The 9489-nt window shown below is 57.1% G+C and overlaps 1 protein-coding gene across 1 annotated transcript in view; it reads right to left on the minus strand.

Annotated features, from left to right (window-relative positions):
* GRIK4 (glutamate ionotropic receptor kainate type subunit 4) overlaps positions 1-7534 on the minus strand; it is a 184135-nt gene extending 176601 nt beyond the window's left edge. The window contains exon 1 of the mRNA XM_066203317.1: positions 7498-7534. The gene's annotated coding sequence lies outside the window, so the exon portion shown is untranslated. The remainder of the gene's footprint in view (positions 1-7497) is intronic.
* Between the last annotated feature and the right edge of the window lie 1955 nt (positions 7535-9489).

The following is a 9489-nucleotide window of genomic DNA, read 5'->3' on the forward strand; positions in this document are numbered from 1 at the left end:
TGGACTGGCTTGCAAATATGTCTTTAGACAATTCTTAAAATGCAGATTAATTATCTAACAGACAAGAATTTTTTTTTTTTCCTACAGACTTTCCAATGATCTGTTGCATAAACAAACATCCAGACAGTTCTGTTTGCGCTTGTGGTGGCTGCGATGCTCTTCAATAACTAAATAGTGACTGAGGAGACTTCAATCTTATTTAACACCCAGCAGGAACACAACACAAGGCACGTCAGTCCCAATCACTGCAAACCACGTCCCCTGAGAGACCCTTGGGAGGTGCAGCTGCCAAAAGACCCCCATTCCCAAACTCCAAACTCCTGATACTCCACGGAGCATTAAATTCTCCCCATGTTTGTGTCATTAAAACAACTGCATCAATGTCCATCATTTAACGCCCCGACCCCTTCGGAAATGAGCGAGGCGTGTTGGACTGAAGAGAGATGTCTCAGGAAAATCTCCCTCCCAACAATCCATGTTGGAATTCCATTTGAAAGAACGAGGCTGAAGTTGGGGGAACCACTGCACTGAGCTCTGCCCTCACCTCCAGATTCCTTCCAACCTGTCAAGCCAGAATTTAAAAACCCGCTCTTGATTTTCAGTTTATCACGGATGTAATACGGAGCACAGCAGTCATTTCCTCACCGAAGGTAATTAACTCGTTATTTGTCAGCTGTAATTAACTCGTTATTTGCTTCCAGCTCCCAACCCCTCCATTGCTCGGGGCCTTTCGAGATGGGCTCAAACGCAGTTGGGTATCAAACCCGCAGCAAAGCGAGTGTGAAACATTATTATTCCAGCTTCACACCCACTTTCCCTCGGTGTGAACAATAATGCAAAGTGCGAGACAGTGATGAATGGGACCTGGGGAGCACCAGATGCTCGGTGAGCATCAGCACAGGCTCTGCCCCGAACGCTTCTCGGGCTGGAGATGTGATAACCAGAGCTGCACACACGATCCTCACCAGCAGCCAGGAGGCGCGGCAGGGAACGGGAAATAGGCAGAGAGCAAACAAGAAAACTGCGAGGGCAAACAACCAGCGTGGCTAGAGGGATATTCTTTAATTAACTGCTTTTTTGGGGGTGGAAAAAAAAATAATAAAAAAAAGCAGTTTTGGTGCATGGCAGATCAGCAATGAAGTGAGTTTGCAGCCCCTGGCTCGGCCACCTCACCCAAACCAGGGCGGATTTGGAGCGGCTCTCCCAGACACGGCAGCGACTTGCTGCTCCATCCCAGGCCGCAAAGGGAAACCTGCCCGGGGTGAACCCCACCGCAGCCTCCGGCCGCGGTGACAAGGAGCCCCGCAGTCCCCGTGCCTCCGAGCAGGGACACGGAGCCATCAAACAAACCTCCGAACATCAAAACACCGCGCGTTCCTTCAAAAAAACCCCACATCAGCTCCTGTCACCGAACTGCGAACTCTGTGGTTTGCGGCAGCCGGTTTACACAAAGGTCAAGGCTGAACAAGGGGTTTGAGGGGGCACGGATGATCTCTGTTATCAGACTCAGCTGTAGGGGAGTGGGGAGAGGGTGTCGGGGCAAAGAAAGCTGATTTTCTGCTGAGGCCGCTGAGTTTCATGTCCTGAACCTCGCAGCCTGATGTCCAGGCAGCAAGGACCCGGGGATGCTCCCGGGGGGATCTGGTGTCACAGAGCTCAGGGACAGCTGTTCCCCACCTGTTGTTCTCCTCCTCCCCGCCACACCCGTCCTAACAGTCCCCAAGAAGGTGACAAAACCGCTTTTGTAAAAATAGCAAACCCTTTAAGGAGGCGAGCACATGCCTGAGTGGGTGGGAAATTAGCGTCATTATTATGATTTTTGTGCTCGCGGGGTCTGAGACCTCAGGTGACTTGTTTGTGCCCTGCACGGATTTTCTGCAGACTCATTATAAACCCTGGCAAAGAGGGGTTTGTAAGGTCACGGGAGAATTTCCATTAAGTGGAGCCTGGCTGGGGATTGCCAGCATGATCTATGTCTCCCATTTGTGCATACGCAGGGAGGCCAAGAGGAAGCTCCTTCGCTTTATTTCCACATCATTGTGCTGGTGCTGAGCTCACCAAATAAACAAACTGAAAAGCCGGTGGGGAAGCAGAGGAACAGGGGGGGAAAAAAATAAAAATTACAAAATGCTGTGCCTGGCTGTCTCCCTCATGAAGGATGCAAATAAATTCTGCAGACTTCGAAGGCAGGAGGAGGTCTCGGCAGAGATGAAAATCCCCCAGTGCGGGATGGCTCAGCAGGTGAGGCACTCTGGGGGTATTTTGTTACAGAGCTGCTCACGTGCAGTGGGCAGCAGGAATAAATGTTGTTCTGGGGATGAGAGCTGGCTCAGGGAGGTGAAATCCAGGAGGACCAGAACCCTCTGGGCTCTCCAATCCCCCTCCCAGGCCCGAGACACCACGGACTCGTCAAAGGCTGAGCTTCAAACACGGAATATTCCCAAAGCTCCGGGATGGAGGCACCACGGACCTGGGGGGGAATCACCCCTGGAGGTGGACAGCTTCTCTCAGCTCCTTCACCCCCGACCCACCATCTGCCCCCGGGAAAATCCAGGGGATGGCCCCAGCTGGAGGTCAGCGCTCAGCAAAGTTCCCCCTGAGTGACTCCAAGGCAGCAAATGCAGCGGGATGCTGGCACAGCCCAGACGCCCAGAGCCCCTGCTCCAGCAGCAAATCCCTGAGCTGGGAGGCTTTGGGAAGAGCAGCTGCCACTGCAGAGCCCTCCCTGAACCCCACGGGGATGGAGAGAGCCCTGATTGTCCCAGCAGAGCATCTCCTGGGGCTCCCCAGCACCTGCAGCTCGTCCACACAGCCCCAGGACGCCCTCAGCTGCACACAAACCACCCCAACTCCTCACGTTCTCCTGCTAGAATCCCACAGAATTACCCAGGGTTTGTTATTAGGGAAGGATTCACTCAGCTTTTCCCTATTTTTTCACGTGCTCAAATCCGAGTTACACCAACTGCTGCTGCAGCGGCCGAAGCGCCGCACGCCCCAGCCCAGCAGCTTTCCCTCTTCATTCCCGCAAAAGCAGCCCCTTCCTGTTAGCATGTTCGCTCTCCCTAACCCAGCTCTGATCCATTTCCACCTCCAGATCATTAAAGATAATAAATAAGCCCAGCCTCAGTGTGAGGAACCCTCACATAATCACATATCTACGCTCCCATCAGCGCTCGGCCATTACACTTCTATTTTCTGCAGCTTAACTAGGAAAGCCAGCACTGAACTCTGCCCCTTATCCCACAGCTATTTATTGCCCACATTCTGCTATTTATTTCCTAAAATAGCCTCTTTTGGGGTGGATTTAATGAAATCACCAAATAAATTAGGCCCGCTGGAAGATGTTGAACTCTTATTTCCTCAGCCTTTAGGAGGGAAGGCTTCCCTACTGGGCAGCCATCCTCTGCAGATAAACTGTGGTGATTTGACCCCCAGGGACAGACCAGCCGAGTATTTGAGGGATAATTAGGCCCTCCCAGCAGGCACAGAAATAAAAAATAATAAAAAACCCTCACTTGCCTGATATCCCCCAGTTCTTCCTCAGGTTTGGTTTCTGTACGGGCAGAGCGTGGCAAAAATTCCTGCTGCATCCATCAGCTGCCTCTGCCCTCTGGGGCTCCTGCCTTGGAAATGGCCAGGCGGGAGGAAGAGGAGGGAGAAGAGGCATCCTCCCCTTTATGTTTACACCTGCTGCGATTTTACGCCTGATTTACCTCAGATCTGCAACATCTTGTGTCCATTCTTCCCTCTCTGGACAGTCCAATCACTGCTGATTCCCCTCAGCTGGGCACTGCCAGCTCTGCCCTGCCCTGTGACCAGCATGGAAACGATCCTGGTTAATCCTCTGCAAGGTGTCCCTGTCCGTGGCATGAGATGAGCTTTGAGTTCCCTTCCAAGCCAAACCGCTCTGGGCTCCTCCAATCTGCTCCTCAGTACGTTTTCCTCCTCCCTCATCACAACCAAGTCCCAAATCCAGCAGGAAACCGAATCTTGCAGAGGCGCCAGGACAAACACAAAAATCCCCGTGTGTCCCCACCGCAGCCTGTCCCTGCAAACTCCATGCCGTAAATGAAGTTACGACGGGGATCCCGAAAACGGCTCCATTACCTCCTCACAGGTCTTGCACCTTCTTTTATCTCTCCAAGTCCCTCATGTGTCCTGTCAGCGACCCCAGGACAGCGTTAGTGGCTGCCCCGAGGTGACAAAGTGGAGTTTGCATGCTCCTGTGCACCAGCAAACCCACAATCTCCTTTCTTTCCCAATCTCCTTTCTCTCAATCTCCCACAGTTTTGTTTTTTTTTTTTTTCCTCGTGGAGATGCTGATACCCCACTGATTCCTCCCTCAGGTGTCAGCAACACCCTCCAAGCTGTTCTCCTCCTGCTCAGCCACATTTTCACTGTTCCTCCTGTTCACACACAGCAAGAGGTGCCTTGTTTTAACAGATTCCCCTCCTTTCATGTGCTGCCTCAGAAACCTCTTGCCCCAGAACAAAAAGCATTTCTGAGGAGGCTTGCAAAACTTCTGTCTTGCCTTCTGCCTGCCTGGAAGCACGAAAAATAAATAAAATCTGACCCCAACGAGTGCTGCCCACGGAGATCTCTCCCCAAAGTCACTGAAAATCAATATCCACACCTCAGGAACATCAGCAAGCCTTTTAAAAGGGCAAAACATCGACTGTCTGGACATGCTGAGCACTGAGCAAAGCCAGAATAAAGCTGAAATCGCCTTTAAAAAAAAAAAAAAAGGAAGTTTCTTGGAGGAGAGGATTCTCCTCTGCCCATCTGGCCCAGCCATGGCTGACCCTAAGGATGTGTCTGCTCCTTCACCTCTCGAGTCAGCCCTTGCTCCTCCTTCCTCTGCCGACTCCAAAACCTTTCCCTTCCACCCACCCAGTGAGAACATCCAGCTTCTCCTCCAGCCCAGCCTTTCCTCCGTCTCACATGGAAAACCAGCAGGTTCCTCCAGGAGGAGCAGGACTCTGGCCCCACATCCCAGGCAGGCGCTTCCCCACCAGAATTCCCCGTGCAGTCAAGCCAGGCTTTAGCTGAGGATCCTCCCAGCTCCTGGGCGAGTTTGAAGCTCACTCTGTGCTTTTCCATCAGGCAGAGACATCGATGTGAGCACACACACACACACAGATGAGATTTCCTGGCACACCGAAGCTTTCAGGACAGTCTGGAGGCAGCACTGCCCCTACCTTCCCTCTCTGCTCCATTGGTGAGCTCTCAGAAGCGCAGGCCCCTCAAATCCTGCCCCACTCACCCCCAGATTGCTGAATGCTCCTTGGCACCGAGGTACCCAGACCTTTGCCAGCCCATATGACTCCTTGGCTGATTCTCCTTGCACAGCTTGCAGAAAGAAACCTCCAGCAAGAAACTTGCAGCAGCAGCAGCAGCAGCAGCATCTCTGTGCCTCTGGAAGCTGCAGGCAGCTGCTCCAAATCAGCCTCTTGGAATCAATATTTTCAAGGAGACGTTCATGTGTTTATCCCAAGATTTTGGGATGAAGCCCTTCACTTTGGGGTTCGCCATCCTCAGGCAGCCTGTTCCCACCACACAGGAGCCAGATCACAAAGGATCTAAGACAAATGGCCATTTAAAGGAATTTTTTTTTTTTTTAAAGAGCATTCTCCCTCCCTGTGCTGGCACTCTCTGCTCAGCACAGCCTGCCAGCAGCTCCCCCTTCCCCAAAATTCCAGGTGTCTCATCGCAGGGTATTAATAATTCCTGCCAGGTGCAGGGGGAAAGCACCACCTGCGAACCACCGAGAGCCACGCAGCAACTTTCCCAACTTCTGCCTCTGCTCGTCGGGCCCAGCCCTGAAATGGAAACCGAGAGGGGAAGGTTCTGCCTCTCACCATCGATTTCCCCACGGAGACGGTTCCCTTCCGATCCCCAGCCTCAGACACATCAATAGCGAAGCGGGCTCGCACCGAGACACTTTAAACACGCCTTGGCGCGGTGGGAGCCTCACTGCGGATCGTTTCTGCCCCTCTGTGAAGCAACAGCGGAGCAAAGCACGGCAGGAAAGCCCCGGCACGGCCACATCCCCCTCCTACCTGCGAGCACACCCGGCTGAGCCCCCCGGAGCTGCCTCTGCTCCTCAGCAGAGCCGGAGACTCCGGGGGGATGCTCCAGGCTCTCTCCGATGCCGTAGACTCCCGAGTGAGGAGGAGGAGGAGGGCTCTGCCTGCAGCGGTCACATCCAGCCGGGATGTGGCTGCCGAGCCCGGAGGAAAGGCTGCCTTTGCCTCGCCGAGACAAAGGGACTGCCTCTTCCTCCTCCCGGGGGGGGGGGGGGGGGGATCTCCCGCGGTCTGGGGGCTGCTGGAGCCCCCTCAGAGCGGCCGGGATGCGGTGGCAGAGCGAGCTGAGCTGTCCCTCAGCATCCCTCGCTTTAGTCCAGGTCCCCGGGGAGGCGGGCACGGCGCTGGATCCTCCGGCCAGCAGCTCCTCCCCACGAAGGACACGAGTGTGGGGACAAAGCCAGCCGCGCGGGGGTCCAGTTAACTCCCCCAGGGCCACAACCCCGGGGTCCCAATCCTATCGGGAGAAAGGATCCAGCCCCGTGGATGGCGAGAGCCCAGCAGCGCTCGCAGCATCTCGCACCTACGCAGAGCCCCGGCCCGAGCCGCAGCCGAGCCGGAGTTTGGGCATAAATCAGCCGGGATAAAGTTGGGCCTAGGAAGAGGCTTGTGCAGGGAGTTTTCCTCGCACACTGCCCGGGCTCGGCGCTGCCGGCTCATCACCGGAGTCCGTCAGCATCAGCCCCGCACGTCTGCGCACACGGCGAGCGCCTCAGCGATCCTAACGCCGATTATTCCCCGGCACAACTCCGCACAAACGCCTTCCAGAACAACGAACCTTTTCTCCCTCATCCACAGCCTGAGCGGAATAGGAGTTCAAGAGCCTTTTCCTCGCCGCCTCCGAGCGCGGCACGCAGGCTGCGAGCGCAGCAACACCCGGGTCCGCGGGGAGCATCCCTGCCCGCCGCCCGCTCCCGCAGCCCGGGAACCGCTCCCGGGGCACCCGCACCGGCTGTAGCCGCACCGAGTGCTCCCCTGGCCGCGCTCTTTGAACTTCAGCCCCGCTAAGAGCCCCGAGCGTGGCGTTTTTCAACTCTTGGTGCGCTAAAACGCCGCAAAGGGCTGGTCCCAAAGTCCTTCAGCGAGTGCGGGAGGCGGTCGGGGGGCACCGGCTGTGGCCGGGGAAGGGGCTGGATGCGGCCGGCGAGCCTGGATGTCACCGGGGAGGGCTGGATGTGGCCGGGGAGGGGGGGGGGGGGGACCGAGTGCCAGCCGGGGGCACCGCCGGCAGCCAGCGAGCGGCGGCGGCTGCGGTTCCGAGCGCTCCCGGCCCCGCGGCTCCGCAGCGGCGGCCGGCGGCCGTGCCGAGCATCCCGCGGGGGTCCCGGGGAAGCCGTGCCCGCCCCCCGCCCCAGCCGCCATCCCCCCCCCTTCCACCCCGCATCGCCCCACGGCTGCCCGCGGCTCGTACCTGGGCTGGGCTCTGCCCGCGGCTGCTCCGGCCCCGCTCCGGCAGCGGCGGCCGCGGGTCCCCGGCGGCGGGCGGGGGAACTGCAGGGGGCGGGGGGCGGCGGCCGGGGCACCGCGACCACCGGCGGCCGGGGGAGCCCCCCGCGGGCGGCGCAGGGGATGGAGAGAGCCGTGCGGGCAGAGCGGGGGGGACCGCGGGGTGCGGGGACGGCGGCGGACAGGGACGGGTCAGGGGAGGAGAGAAAAACAAGGATGGAAAGAGGAGCGGGAAGGATGGAGGGATGCGGGGAAAGCAGGAGACCCGGGATGGATCGGGGGATGCGGGGAGAGCGGGGGACAGGGATGGATGGAGAGCAGGGGACCGGGATGGACGGAGGGGTGAGGGGAGAACGGGGGACAGGGAGGGAGGGATGGATGGATGGATGGATGGATGGATGGATGGATGGATGGATGGATGGAGGGATGCAGGGGGAGCAGGGGAGTGGGATGGATCAGAGGATACAGGGAGAGCAGGGGGCTGAGGATGGAAGGAAGACCAGGCAGGATGGAGGGATGGAAGGAGGACGGGGCAGGACGGAGGGATGCAGGAAGGACACTAAGGATGGAAGGAGGACCAGGCAGGATGGAGGGAGGCACAGAGGACGGGGCACTCGGCTGTGTCAGGGGAGGTTTGGGATGGAGCTCAGGGAAAGGTTCCTCCCCCAGAGGGTGCTGGCACTGCCCAGGCTCCCCAGGGAATGGGCACGGCCCCAGGGCTGCCAGAGCTCCAGGAGGGGTTGGACACCACCCCCAGGGATGCCCAGGGTGGGATTTGGGGGTGTCTGTGCAGGGTCAGGAGCTGGGCTGGATGATCCTGGTGGGTCCCTTCCAGCTCAGCCGGTTCTGTGATGCTTCAGGGATGGAGGGAGCAGAAGAATCTGGGATGGAGGGCACTGGGGAGCAGTGTGACACTGGAACTATTGATTCCAGCAGTGACCAGCTTTCCTAAGCCCAGACGAAACACCTCTGATCGGGACAGTTGGGTTTGGGGAGGCTGTGCTTGCTCCCCGCACATCCCAAATCCCTGCTTTGGGACTCCCTGCCAGCTCCCCGAGCCTCCCTCCATCCCCTCCCCTCCCTGAGAAGGACACAGGGTGAGATAATTTTGCTCCCAGCTGCTAAAACCTTCCTATTAAAGGTTAACTCCCTGCTGGTGCCCTGAGCAGCAACTCGGGCTGGGAAAAGGCATCATCCAGCCCTGGGAAGCAGGAGTGGGACAGAGCCATCCCCTGGTGTGAGGCTGGGAAATGCCAGGCAGGATCCTGATCCCCGGGATGCTCCAGCCTTGCCTGCAGTGCTGCAGTCCCGTCCTCCTCTTCTTGTTTGTTTGCAACGGCGAGGAAAGCAAAGCTTTTAAACCATCAATTAATTGGACTCTTGCATTAAGAGCAATGAACTATTATTTGACAGAAATTCATCTTCCCCTCCTGCTGAGAAGAAATAAGCTGGAGGAAAAGAATCAGCTTCACAGGAGAAAAATAAAACGCCTCTGCCTCAGAGACAAATTACTCATGAGATGCACAGGTAACAGGCATGAGGTGTTTGAGCTCATCCCTTTTACACATCATTTCCCTCAGGACAACAGCGACAAGTCAGTGGCTTTGTGGCAGATCCCCGGGCCTTTGTCCCAGTGTCCCTGCCCAGCAGGCCATTCCCAGCATTTATTATTCCTGGAATTGATGAGCATTTCCCTCATCTGGGCTGCAGCTAATTCTAATTAACGCTGGTGGCCCTGCAGGTCCGGGTTCAGCCCTGCTGGGGTTTGCCTGACAGGGCTGGGATTGCTCCTGCACCCGGAGCAGCCTGTGTGCCAACTCCAGCAGGGGGAGATGGGCAGATCCCGCCTCTCACCTCAGCTCTGACCACACCTGGGCCAGGCATCCTATCCATCCCCATCCTCCTTGATCCAGGTGGATTCTGCATCCACCCCACCCTCTCTTAGACATTTTTTTTT

Source organism: Chamaea fasciata, unplaced genomic scaffold, assembly GCF_029207755.1.
Source record: "Chamaea fasciata isolate MVZ Bird 193981 ecotype frontalis unplaced genomic scaffold, bChaFas1.0.hap1 SCAF_24, whole genome shotgun sequence".
NCBI lineage: Eukaryota > Metazoa > Chordata > Aves > Passeriformes > Sylviidae > Chamaea > Chamaea fasciata.